The sequence below is a fragment of the Pongo abelii genome, chromosome 1 (assembly GCF_028885655.2).
Source record: "Pongo abelii isolate AG06213 chromosome 1, NHGRI_mPonAbe1-v2.0_pri, whole genome shotgun sequence".
NCBI classification, from domain to species: domain Eukaryota; kingdom Metazoa; phylum Chordata; class Mammalia; order Primates; family Hominidae; genus Pongo; species Pongo abelii.
In genome coordinates, this window is record NC_071985.2 from 37,012,808 (window position 1) to 37,029,198 (window position 16,391).

Genomic DNA, 16,391 nt, shown 5'->3' on the forward strand with positions numbered 1-16,391 from the left:
CCTGACCTCAAGTGAACCATCCACCTCATCCTCCCAAAGTGCTGGGATTATAGGTGTGAGGAAAGGTGTCCGCTTTTGCGATGGTTATTTTAAATAGGCAGGTTAGGGAAGGCCTCACTGAGAACATGGTATTTGCATTAAAATCTACAGGAGGCGAAGGAGGGGTCTAGAGGGAAGAGCACTGTGGTCAAAGGATCAGGCGCATAAATGCGGAGGAATGAGGATGCCCGGCTTGCTGGAGGATCAAGGGAAGGTAAGAGGGGTAGGTGAAGTCAGGAAGGAAGGGGGTAAGGGAGTTGGGGTGGATCTTGGGGGCTTCACAGGTTCTTTTCAAGACTGGCTTTTACTCTGAGTAAATGGAATAGAGGAATTAACAGAAAAGGGGTCTCATTCCAGACCCAAGAGCAGGTTCTTAGACATCCGCAGCAAAGAATCAGGGCAAGTCGCAGAGTATAGTAGTTAAAATAGTTTATTAGAAACTACTCCATTTCTGCTAATAGTACTACTCTATTTCTGGTAGTATTGTTGCTTGCAAGTAGTACTAAGCAAGTATTGCTTATATAGGAGCACCCCTGCCTTCAATGTGATGCTTGCTTTTATAGGGCTAAAACTAGTGTACTTTATTACAAAAGCCTATGATCAGCTTGTTACAGGCTATTACTATTGTTATTCTCTTGTGTAACTATTGATTTCAGGGAGAATTTATGGGTGTACTGTTATCTTTAAAGTGAAACTCATTTTTAAACTAAGAATGCCTTTCTCCATTATCTCATTTCCTCAACCATAAACATCTTGTGAAGAGTGCCTGTCTTCCTGGGAAAGTCGCCCAGCAGGTTTGGCTTTATCTGACCTTTATTCAAGATGGAGTCGCTCTGGTTAGGACACTTCAGACATAATTCCCTCCTCCTTTTTACCAGGAGACCTTTAATCCTAAGGGGTGCAGGGGGACAAAGATCCATCTTCAGTAACTTCTTCAAGCTGAACAGAAGCAATGATATTCCTGCCTAACCATTAGGATCCCTTTGCCTAAAGTAGAGAGCTAGCCAGTCAGAAAGCATCTGTATAGTAAGGACCAATCATATATAATTCTAAGTCCCAGAAAAAGGTGAAGTCTAGAAAATTAATGTGTTAAATTTAAAGAAGCATTGAGTAAGCTTAACTTTTATTCCTACATAAAAAGTACAATGCAGTATATTCCACAGCACAAAACAGAATGAATAGAATTATCCCAAGCATGCTAAACAAAAAAAGTTTCCCAAGGACTAGGCAGTTGTTAGAACCAAGCAGATATGGGGTCAACTGACAGCGTGTCAATGGCAGAGATGTGGGTGTCTAAGTCTTTCGTGGCCTGAGTAATATTACGTGAATAGTCTGGAATGTATGCATAACATTCTGTTTTGCTTATAGCCTAAGTTCCCCCTTTGAGCTGCTGTTAACACGTCCAGAGCCATAGTTTCATAAGGCTATCTGTCTAATTTGAGATGTTTCTTCAGTCAAGAGGGTAAGGGCATTGCGTGTATTATTGAAAACTGCAGCTGTGTTTAGCTACAGCTTTGGCTTGAAGCTCAATGTCAATTGTGGCTGCCTGTGGGGAGAAGATAGTGTCAGGCCTCTGAGCTGAAGCTCAGCCATTGTAACCCCTGTGACCTGCATATACAAGTCCAGATGGCCTGCAGGAGTCAAGAAGTCTGGAGCAGCCAAAAAAAACACAAAAGAAGTGAAACAAAAGAAGCTCCTGCCTTAATCCAGTCTATCATTGTTGGACATTTGGGTTGGTTCCAAGACTTTGCTATTGTGAATAATGCCGCAATAAACATACGTGTGCATGTGTCTTTATAGCAGCATGATTTATAGTCCTTTGGGTATATACCCAGTAATGAGATGGCTGGGTCAAATGGAATTTCTAGTTCTAGATCCCTGAGAAAATGTGGCACATATACACCATGGAATACTATGCAGCCATAAAAAATGATGAGTTCACATCCTTTGTAGGGACATGGATGAAATTGGAAATCATCATTCTCAGTAAACTATCGCAAGAACAAAAAACCAAACACCGCATATTCTCACTCATAGGTGGGAATTGAACAATGAGAACACATGGACACAGGAAGGGGAACATCACACTTCGGGGACTGTTGTGGGGTGGGGGGAGGGGGGAGGGATAGCATTGGGAGATATATCTAATGCTAGATGACGAGTTGGTGGGTGCAGCGCACCAGCATGGCACATGTATACATATGTAACTTACCTGCACGTTGCGCACATGTACCATAGAGCCTAAAGTATAATAATAATAATAATAATAATAAAATTAAAAAAAATAAAAAAAGAAGCTCCTGCCTTAACTGATTGACCAGCCTTACGACGTTCCACCATTATGACTTGTTCCTGCCCTGCTCCAACTGATCAATTGACCTTGTGACATTCTTCTTCTGGACAATGAATCTTATGATCTCCCCATCATGGACCTTGTGACCCCCTCCTCTGCTGACAATAGATAACCACCTCTAACTGTAACATTCCACTGCCTACCTCAGTCCTAGAAAGCTGCCCCTCTCCTATCTCCTTTCGCTGACTCTCTTTTCAGACTCAGCCCACTTGCACCCAAGTGAATAAACAGCCTTGTTGCTCACACAAAGCCTGTTTAGGTGGTCTTCTATACAGACACGGGTGACAGATAGCCAATGGGTAAAACAACCAAGAAGCCTGCTTTTGTCACTTATGACGAGCTCTTACAGTTTCCCAGTTAGATGGGAGAGATTATAATCTAGTGAGGATACATCCTGGGAGATGAGGATGACCCTATGTACATCTTCCAGTCCAATTATAAGGCATATATGGCCAGCCATGTGACCCACATGCCCATAACCAACCCCAGGGAGAAATACAAGCACCTAGCCATAAAGACTCATTTTGCCATCCCATCCACATTTGGCTAGTTACAAGAAGGGTGCAATTATAGTGTTGGGGTAGTAACCATTCCATGTTACAGGTTTCAGTGTGGTGATCACTGCTATTGTCTTTCAAAGCATAGGGGCACTCTGCCTAATACCTGAACTTAGACAGCTGTCATCCATTCATCGTGTACAGTATAACCTTACGTCAGAGTGGAGTTTAATTTTCTGATCAAACAAAAAAGAGGCTTGTTTCACGGTGGGAAGGGAAAAGGCTGGGCCCTGTGTTTCTATAGTAGAAGGGAAAAAGGGTGGTCCATTTACCCCAATCATAATAACTTCCCCATATGCTCATAGTGGCTGGCAGGATGTGCCAGGGCAGCCTGAGGTGGAGGAGGCATTAGTTCTGTGCATACCCAGCAATTAGTGTTGTTGTGTAGGGAGGCTAAAGTTTGTGCCCATTTGGCAAAGACATTGCTTCTTAGCTGGTTCCAATACATGCACAGAATTAAGATGTTAATCCAAATCTTTAAGTTATTCATCCTTCTTGTTTCTTCTGAGCAGGCGCCAGAGATCAGTGGTTGGTACACAGGAATAAGTGAGATCAGTCTCCTAAGTTCCAGCAGCCTGTGGGACTTCATAAGAAATGGGTTTAATTCGAGATAAATGAACCCAGCTGCTTATTCCTTGAAGTTTAATTGCAGTTGGGGTACTAAGGGGTACTTGGTAGGGTACTTTGTACAAGTACTTTGGGGAAAGTTGATCTAATGGAGACCCTTCCTTCCAAGTTTTTAATAGAACCCAGTTTCCTGGCTGGATTATAGCATTTTCTTCCTTAGTGGAGGGAGGAAGTCTCTGATTTCCATATTCAAGAAGAGCTTTTTGCACCCGACCTAAGTTAATAACGTAGTTCTGTAATTTGAAAGTATCTATATCTACTAGGAAATCTGCAGTTAAGAAAGGACTTCCATACATTATTTCGAAAGAGCTGAGCTGCAAGTTTCCCTTAGGGGCAGCCAAAACTAGCAACAAGGCCACAGGCAATAGAGACAAATAGGTTTCTGATGTTTCCTGGCATAACTTGGCAAGAGTCCTCTTTGAAGTTTGGCCCTTTCTACTTTTCCTGCAAACTGTGGCCTCCATGCTGAATAAAGGCGATACTGAATTCCTAGAGCCAGTGATATATTTTGGGTTCTTGTTGCTGTGAAAAATGAGCCACTCTGTAAGCTTTTAGGCAGCCCAAACTTAGGGATTATTTCCTTTAATAAAAATTTAGAAATGTCAGTTGCCTTTTCAGACCAGGTAGGAAAAGCCTCAATCCAACAGGTAAAGGTATCAATGAATACTAATCAATATTTGAATCCTTCCCATGGGGGTATTTGAGTGTAGTCTATTTGCCAATCTTCACCTGGGTATGTTCCCCTGTGCTGAACAGGCTTTACTAAAGGAAGAGGTAAAGGTACTTAGGGATTATTTCCTTTAATAAAAATTTAGAAATGTCAGTTGCCTTTTCAGACCAGGTAGGAAAAGCTTCAATCCAACAAGTAAAGGTATCGATGAATACTAATAAATATTTGAATCCTTTCCATGGGGGTATTTGAGTGTAGTCTATTTGCCAGTCTTCACCTGGGTATGTTCCCCTGTGCTGAACAGACTTTACTAAAGGAGGAGGTAAAGGATGATTATTTGGGTTATTTTGGACACACAGTTCACAGGCCCAAGTCCCTTGTTTTGCTGTTTTAAGAAGGGTTTTTCCTATAAAAAGGCATCAATTGAAATAGGGAATCCTTCCCAAATGAGTGGAGTCATGCACATGCTTAACTACTTTGCATTGATCAGCCTTTGGTACATATAGCTTGCCATTTTCATCAATTAGCCATCTGGAAGGGTTTAAAGTTAATCCATGGGTTTTAGCTCATTCCTGTTCTCCTTTAGTATACTCTGGCTTTATCATCACCAGGGCAGTGGGTACCAACATGCCCACAAAGTTGACTGGCTCCCTTAATGCAGCTGCCTTGGGTATAGCACCTGCAAAAGAATTTCCTTTTATTATAGTGGAGTCTCCTTTCTGATGCCCCCTACAGTGACTCACAGCAACTTCCCTTGATAGCAGGACAGCATCTAGTAGATTTAAAATTTCCAAATGGTATTTTATACGGGAACCCTTAGCAGCAGTTAGGAATCTCTGTTCCTTCCAAATGATAACATGAGCATGAAGACCAGAAAGGCATACTTGGAGTCAGTGTCAGTGTAAATGTTCATTCTTAAATCATTTCCCAATTGAAGGGCTATGTATGGTAGGAGCCATTAACTGCTTTTTTTTTTTTAAGACAGAGATGGGGTCTTGCTCTGTCACCCAGGCTGGAGTACAATGATGCAATCTTGGCTCACTGCAACCTCCGTCTCCTGGGTTCAAGTGATTCCTCAGCCTCCCGAGTAGCTGGGATTACAGGTGCCCACCACCATGCCCAGCTAATTTTTGTATTTTTAGTAGAGACGGGGTTTCGTCCTGTTGGTCAGGCTGGTCTCAAATTCCTGACCTCAGGTGATTCACTCGCCTCAGCCTCCCAAAGTGCTGGGATTACAGGTGTGAGCCACCACACCCAGCCCATTAACTCCTTTTTGAGCTGAGCTAGAAGCTGTTAGAGCCTGGGCTTTGATTACCTCATGCTGACTGGCAACAGCCTACCTGGCTCTCCATTTTCCCTGATATATAAAACTGCCCCCATTTGTAAACCATTCTATTTCAGGATTATCTAGTGGCTCAGCTTTTAAGTCTGCCCAGCTGGAATAAATTTGCTCCATAACTTGCATGCAAGAATGATCTAGAGGGTCCATAGCCTCAGGCAGATAAGTAGCTAGGCTTAAGGTTTGGCATCCTTTAAGAGTAATATCAGGAGTGTCTAAACAATAAAGCCTGGTACTTTAATAAGCATATCTTGGTTATCTATAGGTATCCGTTAGCTTCTACAACCTCTTGTACTTGGTGTGGGGTCAAAAACTCCAGATGTTGCCACAAAGTTAATTTGTTAGCTTCATCTACCAGAAAAGCAGTTGCTGCAACTGCTCTGAGACATCTGGGCCATCCTGAAGCCACATGGTACAATTGCTTAGAAAAGTATGCCACCAGTTAAGGGATATCTCCTAGTTTCTGGACAAGAATGCACAGGGCTGTTTGTTGTTTTTCAGCCACGTAAACAAAGACTGGTTTGTCAAGACTGGGGATTCCTAAGGCTGGAGATGTACTCTTAGAGAGTATTAAAAGCGTGTTTATAATTGTTATCCCATTTAGAAGGATCTGAGTCTGCTCCTCACAGAGCCTCATCTAAAGGCTTGGCCATATCCCAAATCTGGGTACCCATAAATGGCAGAATCCTGCCATCCCTAGGAAAGCCCGTAATTGTTTTCTAGTTTGGTGTTCTGGAACACCCAAAATAGCTTCTTTTTGTACCAGGGCTATTGCCCGGGTGCCAGGAGTTAAGACGTATCCCAAATACTTAACTTTTTGAGTTGAAATCTGGGCCTTGGCTTGGCGTAGTGGCTCACACCTGTAATCTCAACACTCTGGGAGGCCGAGGTGGGAGGATCATTTGAGCTCAGGAATTCAAGACCAGCCTGGGCAACACAGCAAAACCGTCTCTAAAAAAAATTTTCTTTTTAATTAGCTGGGTGTAGTGGTGTGCACCTGTGGTCCCAGCTACTTGGGAGGCTGAGGTGGGAGGACTGTTTGACCCCAGGAGATGGAGGTTGCATTGAGCTGAGGTCACACCACTGCACTCCAGCCTGGGCGACAGAGCCAAACCCTGTCTCAAAAAAATAAAAAGAAAAGAAATCTAGGCCTTGTACAGCAAGACTTTATATACCCATTAGTTCTCAGAAAATTTAACAGCGAAATGGTGTTATTGTCTGAGTCCCTTTTGGTTGGCTAGCAACAAGCAGATGATTAAGTACTGAGTAATGGTGCCCTTATCCGATCATAACATTTAAATTCTTTAGCCAACGCATTTTCAAATAAATGAGGGGTATCTCCAAACCCCTAGGGAAGAACTGTCCAAGTTAATTGAGAAACTAAATGACTATGTGGGTCAGTCCATTCAAAAGCAAAGATGGATTGCGAATCAGGGTGCACCAAAATACAGAAAAAGGCTTCTTTAAGATCTAAGATTGTAAGCCAATTAGCACCCCCAGGGACCTGGGCTAACAGCCTGTAAGGATTGCATACTATAGGATGTATGAGAACAACAGCCTCATTGACAACCAGGAGGTCTTGAACAAATCTATAGTCTCCATTTGTCTTTTTAACTGACAAGATTGGAGTATTACAGGGAGACTCAGAGTCTCAGCAAACCAAATTGCAGAAACTTATTCATTAATGGCTGGATTCCTCTTTGTGCCTCTGGTCTCAGAGGGTATTGTCTTTTCCAAGGAATATGAGACACCAGGTTTAAGTTGAATACAAACTGGAGGGGTATTTAATGCCCTCCCCAGAACTTAAATGTTCCAAACCATAGGATCTATTTGGGAGGTTACTACAACATGCAAGCTAGCTGAATCTCTATTAATTTTTCTCTATTGTCTTGGAGAGAAGTAAAAGCAATTCCTCATCCACCTTGTAATCTCTGAAAGAGTCTACAGTTTGAAGCTGAGTTAATACATTTCTTCCCAACAGAGAGGCAGGGCATTCAGGCATTAAAAGAAAAGCATACAAAGCCGTGAGACGAGATCGTGCCACTGCACTTCAGCCTGGTGACAGAGTGAGACTCTGTCTCAAAAAAAGAAAAAAAAAGAAGAGCAGCTTAGAGGATGCTAAAACAGCATCTATGAGCTTGTCCATTTATCCTTGTGACCATACAGTCTCGGGATGATAAAGCCTCTTCATAATGCGTCAAAACAGAGCAAGCAGCCCCTGTATAGAGAAGGAAATTAATATTCTTACCTGCCACTTCAAGGGTTACCCCAGGATCATCCAGATATATGGTTTTGTTGCCCAATGAGAGCTGTGGCAGAAGGTCTTGAGCCCCATCACTCTTGACCTTCAGCACCTAAACCAAGGATGTCTGAGCAAACCCAAGAGTGAGTGGTGCGCATTCCCTCTTCCTAATGGCCAGTTTTCTTACAGCAAGCACATTAATTCATACTCAAGTTGCGGTGATCTGGAAGCCCAGATTGGGGCTTTCTGCCTTCTAGCTTCCCTTGCCAAGGCTGAGAAGTGTAAGGGCAACCCCCATGTGGGTAGCAAGCTTAAGGCCACAGCTAAGAGCTGTCCCTTTTGAGAAGCTGTCTTAAGTTTTTCTGCTTTCTCTGTGTTGTCCTTGTTATTAAAAACCATAAATGCCATGTCCCAAAACTGGTTCATAGTAGTCTGGGGACCCAAGGCTGCTTTTTTTGCAGTTTCCAATGGATATCAAGGGCAGACTGGATTATACAATGTATCCCCAATCAGGTTTGTCCTTTTGAAGTGGGATCAGTATATTTCCTAATTGCCTCAATTGTCCCTGAAACAAAGCCAGATTCTCATCTTTACCTTGGGTAACTTCCTTCACATTATCATAATTAACATGTTTTTTCGTACATGTGTTTATCCCTTCTAATAAACAAGTGATCATGTGATCTCTCTTCTCAGTCTTCACTATTCCTTTGATCATTCCATCCTGGATTTTGATCAGGAACTGCAATACCCCCAGCCCTGTAGATAGTATGATTAGAATTGTGGGATAGCATTTCATCTGCATGTGTCCTAGTTATTTCCAAAATCCACTGTTTTTCTTCCACTGTACAGCAGGTGGATAACAAAATATGCAAATCCTGCCTGGTTAAATTATGTCAGAGTTAGTTTCTCAAACTCATCTATAAATTTTCCTGGGTCTTCAGAGAAACAACCAAATTTTTCTTTGCATAATGCCAAATCAGACATAGAAAAAGGAACACACACCCTTATAGTGCCCTCTTCCCCATCTGCCACTTCTCTAAGCAAAGATTTTCCTTCGAAAGTTGCTAAGAGGCTCTGCTATGGGTAGTACAGGTGGGGCTGGGTTCCTCAGGGAGTAACAGGTACAGAATAGGACTAAGCATCTCAGAAGGAGGTAGATGTAAAATAGGGCTAGACGGGTAAGGAGGAGGAGATGAAGAGGTCTCAACAGAACTACTAGAAGGGCTAGAAGGGACAGGGACAGATGCACCTGAAGCATTGGAACTGACCGAGGCTTGCATTGAAAGATCATCTAGAATATCTAATTAGTTTTCCTCTGTTGTTTTCATTAAATATGCACATGCTTGTTGTAAAGTTTTATCCTGACTAAGCAATAAAAATGCTTGAACATATGGTATTTCACCCCATTTTCCCTCCTGCTTGCAAAACAAATCAAGTTGAAGTATAACTATTAAAGGCTGTAGTTCCATTAGGTGGCCATTTTTGTTGACTTTCCAAATAACATTATTATTATTTGGAATAATAACATTATTATTTGGCCCTATTAGGGCCAAACAATATTACATAAAAATAAAAATTTATTTTTCTTAAGCCCACCTAATTTAAATTGGTCCCAATGCTCTAATATGTACCCCAGTGGCAAGCTTTTTAGGATTAAGGCTGTGTTACCCATGAGGGGAGCAGGTAAAGGTGAAAGTAGAGATCATTGTGAATGAGGTTGTACTGCCACTGGCCAAGCTCCACTAAAAAGGATGAAAGAGCTTTCAGAGCCAAATGAGCAAGGGAAAATGATCCTGTGATCACTTTTTTTTTTTTTAAATAAAAATAGAGATGGGGTCTTGTTATGTTGCCCAGGCTGCTCTTGAACTCCTCAGCTCAAATGGTCCTCCTGCCTTAGCCTCTCAAAGTGCTAGGATTATAGGTGTGAGCCACTACACCCAGCCCCTGTGGTCACTTTAATGCAGCTATATTCATATTACCCAAATAATGAGTTGAGCCATTTGTACTAGAGAGACCACAATAGGGGACTTGACAAAGAAATGTCTCACTAAGCAAGGGAAATGACACAGACCCGGGAAGGCATGTCCAGGCTCAGGACAGTGATGGCAAGCAGGGTGAAACTTACATGGTCTTGCTGTCCGTAACCAAGAAGTAAAAGTCATTTGATTAGTAAGCAGATGAAAAGGAACTGCTAAAAACAAATCTCCAATTCCCTATTCTAGAGCTGTTTGTCTACATGGGACTGGCATAATTGCTGCCTGGCTCAATCATACACCGTGGAATTTTTCATTTAAAATTTGTAAGTACTGGCTGGGCGCAGTGGCTCACACCTGTAATCCCAGCACTTTGGGAGGCCGAGGTGGTGGATCACTTGAGGTCAGGAGTTCAAGACCAGCCCGACCAACATGCTGAAACCCCGTCTCTACTAAAAATACAAAAACTAGCCAGGCATGATGGCACACACCCGTAGTCCCAGCTACTCGGGAGGCTGAGGCATAAGAATCACTTGAACCTGGGGAACGGAGGTTGCAATGAGCTGAGATCACGCCACTGCACTCCAGCCTGGGCGACAGAGCAAAACTTCATCTCCAAATAAATAAATAAATAGATAAAAATTGGAAGTACCAAGTTTCAATTTTGAGAGAAGGGGAGGCAATAAATAATTCATGTAAATGGGCTACATATAGGGAAAGTAAATCTTGCAGAACCATTCATCCCCAATGTACCTTAACAGGATGCCGGAGCAGACAGGTGAAGAGCCGATAATCCGAAGGCAAATGAGGAAAGTGAAAGTTAAAAATATCAGGACTGGTTAAGTGAGGCCTGTGAAAAGCAGCAGGAAAACACAGCAGTAAAACATAGCAGTCAGGAAACTGGCAGGTAGCAGCCTTTAATGAGCAGCCAAGAGTGCAAGGAGGGCTAATCTAAAGGGAGTAATGGTTAATATCTCGTCACACTGAATCCATATCCAGCTATGAGGATGTGGAGGGCCTCCAACCCTTCCCAGTTGGACCTCTAACCCAGTTTTAGACAAGTACCCCTGTCCTTTACCAATATAAAAATATATTCCACCACTTACCTAAAGTTGGCCAATTGGTGCTGCACAGTGTATTTCCTCTGGGTTGGAGGGTCTCACCTCATTAAGGTTCCAGTGGAGATGCAATGGGAAAATGTTACCGGAAAAGGGGTCTCATCCAAGACCCCAAGAGCAGGTTCTTGGCTCTTGCAGGGAAATAATTCAGGGCAAGTCACAGAGTATAGTAAAGTTTAAATAGTTTATTAGAAACCACTGTATTACAGAGTAGGGCATGCTCAGAAAGCAAGAGGAGGAATGCCTCTACCTTAATGTAATGCTTGCTTACGTAGGATATTAGGGCTAAGAATAGTGTACTTTATTATAAAGTCCTGTGATCAGCTTGTGACAGGATATTAGTATTCATGTTCTCTTGTGTAACTATTGATTTCAGCAAGAATTTATGGGTGTACTATTAATAGTATCATTAGAGTAAAACCCATTCTTAAACTACGAATGCCTTTTTCCGTTAACTTGTTTCCTCAACCTTAGACATCTTGTGATAAAGAGTGCCTAACTTCCTGAGAAAGTCACCCAGCAGTTTTTTGGGTTTTTTTTTTTTTTTTGGCTTTATATGGCCTTTATTCAAGATGGAGTCATTCTGGTTAGGACACCTGTGACAGAATAAGTTTAAATGTTAATGGAATAACTCTGGCTGAAGCTGGAAGGCTACTGCAATAATCCAGGTGGGAGATGATGGCTGCTTGGACCAGGGTGGTGCCTGGGGAGGTGGTGAGAAGTGGTTGACTATGGATATGTTTTGAGGATGTTGTTGATAGAATTTGCTGACAGATGAGACTTGGGATGTAAGAAACAGAGACGAGTCAGAGGTGAGTTGGAGGTTGTTGCCCTGAGTAACTAGAAAGATGGAATTGCCATTTATTGATATAGGAGTAGATTTTGGAGGAGAAGATCAAGATCAATTTGAGGCTTGTTCAGTTTGTGATGTGTGTTAGACATCTAACTGAACGTATCAAATTGGCAATTAAATATACAAGTCTAGAATGAGGGGAGAGTTCTGGGCTGGAGATAGAAATTTTGGAATTCACTGGCATAGGTGTTGTATGTAAAGCCACAGGAATGGATGAGATCGCCAAAGGAAGTGCATGTGGACAGAGGGGACCGAGCTCCTAACATTTGGTGGTTGGTAGAACTGGCAAAGGAGACCAGAAAAGGGCTCACTGTATGCCAGGTACTGGTTTCAGCACTTTGATGTTTATAAGCTCTTTTAATCCTCACTTTAACTCTGGGACATAACTATTACTATATCAGGGGACCTTAAGTACCTCGCGTAGCTCTCACAGTAGGTGACAGAGCCAAGTCAAGCACAGGCCATGTGTCCTACAGCCTGCCATAACCACCAGACTATCCTTCCCCCCAGCGACTATACCAAATGTTTATACTTTTACTTATTTAACAGGATGGGCTTCTAGTGCAGAGTGACTTAAACAGGATCTGTGTCCATTATCTTTACTCTGAATCTCAATTTCCGCATTAGTAACATGCCAGCCTGCCTCTTTCATAGGACTGTGTTAAAACTAACAATGGTAGTGGACTTGTAAAGCTCAAAGTGCAGTGTCTACATTACACTCTGTCACAAGATCTCTGGGATGGAGGAGGCCCTTGAAAACCCCCGAATAGAATATCATCCCCTTCTGATGCATGTCACGATAACATCCCTATCATACCTTGTACTGCCTCTCTGCTTGGGACCTTTCTCTTTCTACAGTTCTATTTGTAAGGAACATCTTTAAACCAAAAGACCCTTCTAATTTCTACTGATCCCATATAGCTCCCCCCTCCCTGAGATGCTGAGGATAAGTCTATATGTGAATAATATGCTCATAGGCCCTTGGATTTCTCCAGACACCCCTCTGATTGTCATTTTCTACTTGAACCCAGACATATTTTTCCAAAGCACTTGGAATCAGTTAGTCACCAGCAAGAAAAATGGAAAGTATTCTTTTCTTTAAAATTTTATTTTATTTTAAGTTCTGGGATACATGTGCAGAATGTTCAGGTTTGTTACATAGGTAAACGTGTGCCATGGTGGTTTGCTGCATCTATCAACCCATCACCTAGGTATTAAGCCCCGCATGCATTAGCTATTTATCCTGATGCTCTCTCTCCCAAAATAGAAACTATTCTGGATAGAAAAGAATGGCTGAATACAGGGAGCCAGTTACACAGGTGATGAAAGAAGCTGAGACAATAACCCTGAGGCAACCAAGAGTATCAACAGTAGGAAGTCACCATTCCAACCAATGGAAGTGTAACAGGGGTGTTTATTTATTTTTATTTATTTATCTTTTCTGAGATGGAGTTTTGCTCTTGTTGCCCAGGCTGGAGTGCAGTGGCGCAATCTCAGCTCACTGCAACCTCCACCTCCCAGGTTCAAGTGATTCTCCTGCCTCAGCCTCCCAAGTAGCTGGGATTACAGGCATGCGCCACCACGCCCGGCTAATTCTTTGTATTTTTAGTAGAGACAGGGTTTCTCCATGTTGGTCAGGCTGGCTTCAAACTCCCGACCTCAGGTGATCCGCCCGCCTCAGCCTCCCAAAGTGCTGGGATTACAGGCGTGAGCCACCACGCCGGGCAACAGTGGTGTTTATTAGAGTCTAAGGGCCTGAGTCACCTGGCTGAAGCTAGGACCACAAAAAGCCTTTGTACCAGGGGCTGGAGCCATGGAAGGGAAACTGCAAGAGGCAGAGAACAGGGAAAAAAAAGCCCTGGCTTCTCCCTTGCCCTGACTCCCAAAAATGCCTCCTGCTAAGGTATAGATGTAAATGATTGCCAGCCATTATTCTAGAGGTCATAAGACATTGCAACTTCCCCAATTACTCCTGCAGATAACATCACTATTGTGGAACCTCAGCTTGGCTTTTTGAAATGTCTTTTCGGGTTTTTTGCATGTCTGACACTGATGGCTCCACCTGGACCCACCAATCAGTCCTGTGGCCCCCAGCTAGCAGTGACTAAGCACACTGGAGGACCATTTCCCATACCCCTGTGATTGCAACCCCAACCAATCAGTAGCAAGCACCCACCCCATCCTATCCCACAAACTACCTTTGAAAACCCCTGGCCCCCAAATGCTTGGGGAGATTGATTTGTGTAATAACTCTGTCTCCCTGTGGCCTCAGTCAGTTAAACTCTTTCTTTACTGCAATGCCATGGTCTCAGTGAATTGATATTGTCTATACAGCAGGCAGGAAGAACCCATCAGGTGGTTACACTACATCCCCCTAGTAGTCCTCTCCACTGACACTGCCTTCTGCTTGTGCTTCAGCCTAGGGCCTGTGTACTGTACCTGTGCCTTCTGCCTGTACCCACGCAGACCATCATGTGCTGGTCCCTTCTTGTCATTTAGGTCTCAACTCAAAAGTAACTGCCATCAGGAGGCCTCTCTTGACATCCCCCAGATATATTAGCATCCTACTGCCCTGGCCCATGTCTTCCACCTTTTTATAAGGACGAGTCACATTGGATTGAGAGATCACCTTACTCCAACATGACCTCATCCTAATTACATCTTCAATGACCCTATTTCCATCTAAGGTCACATTCTGAGGTACTGAGGTCTAGGTCTTCAACATATTTTGGGGGAACACAAGTCAATTATAGCAGGAATCTTTAGGGTATAGATGATAATTCAAGCCATGAGGCTAGAGGTGACCACTTCACTAACCCCTATGGAGTGAATAGAAAGGAGGTGGAAAATCTAGCTTTGGGGCCGGGCATGGTGGCTCTCGCCTGTAATTCCCCCAACATTTTGGGAGGCTGAGGCAGACAGATCACTTGAGGTCAGGAGTTCGAGACCAGCCTGGCCAACATGACAAAACCTTGTCTCTGCTAAAAATATAAAAATTTTAGCCAGGCATGGTGGCAGGCACCTGTAATCCCAGCTATTTGGAAGGCTGAGGCAGGAGAATCACTTGAGCCCAGGAGGCAGAGGTTGCAGTGAACCAAGATTGCTGCACTGCACTCCACCCTGGGTGACAGAGCGAGACTCCATCTAAAAAAAACCAGAACAACAACAACAACAACAAACCTAGCTTTGGGAAAGGCTGCCCTGTAGAGCTGAGATGAGGAGAAGCCAGCAGAGAGGCTGAGACGGAGCAGTAACTGTAACTGTAATAGGCCTGTTGCCTGATGTGTGCAGCAAGCCAATGTGCCAAGACAGGGGGTTGCAGTAGAAAAAGAGGCTTACCAATAGGGCCTCCAATCGAGGAGATGGAGGGAAACCTCAAACCCTCTCTCAAGGAGTTTGGGGCTTTTCTAAGGGTTTTTAAGGAGTAGGCTGAAGTGTGGAGACTGCTGATTGGCCAAAGAGAACAGGGTGAAATCATGGGACAGAGAGAGAAGCAGCTGTATTCTCATGCTGATTCCATTCCTCTGTTGGTGTCTTCAAACTGGTTGGTGTCAGCTGTTTCACTGGAATTTGTGATCTGAAAAACATCTTAAGCAATTTGTATTTTTGAGACAGAATTTTGCTATTGTCGCCCAGGCTGGAGTGCAATGGCGCGATCTTGGCTCACTGCAACCTCCACCTCCCAGGTTCAAGTGATTCTCCTGCCTCAGCCTCCTGAGTAGGGAGGATAGGGAGGCTGGGATTATAGGTGCCCGCCACCATGTGTGGTTAATTTTTGTATTTTTAGTAAAGATGAAGTTTCACCATGTTGGCCAGGCTGGTCTCGAACTCCTGACCTCAGGCAATCCTCCCGCCTCGGCCTTCTAAAGAGTTGGGATTACAGGCGTGAGCCCCTGGGCCTGGCCTTAAACAATTCTTAAGCAAATCCTTATGATTCTAATGTCAGAAATCCTACCTATAGGAGCAGTGGAGATGCAAATGGTCAGTATCTAGTGCTACATGACTTTTGGCTACAAGGAGGTGGGTCAAAGTACAGCCTGATTAATGCTTAATTATAACTCTATTTCTGTACAGAATTCGTGTTAACCCTGTGAGGATGGCTTCAAAGTGAGGTAGGAGCAAGCTGGGAATGTGTGGTGTCCTGGAAGCTAGGGAGGAACGCGTATCAAGGAGGAGGGAGGATCAGCCAAGTCCACTGTGGCTGATAAATCAAGAAAGAGGAGGATGGGAAAATGGCTATCTGATGCGACAACACTGAGGTCACTTGTGACCTTGACAAGCACTGTTCCAGTGGAGTGGAGGGCAGTAAAGCCTGACTGGTGTGTGCTCATGAAGGAATGGGAGAGAGGACTTGGGGGCCGCAAGGACAGAACATTATTTACATGTTTATGATCTGTCTCTCCACACGTGCGTGAAAGAGCCACGAAAGCCAGGACCCGAGAGTATCTTATCCATTTCTGTATCCCAGTGCCCAGCACATTGTATTTGTTAAGCCATATTTTATATTTTATTAGCCAGTATCTCCTTCAAATGTGGGAGCCCATAATTTTCCAGTTTGGTCACACCAACAAAGACTAGAGAGGAATGACAGGGTTGGAATAGAATTCTCTGGTTCCTTCC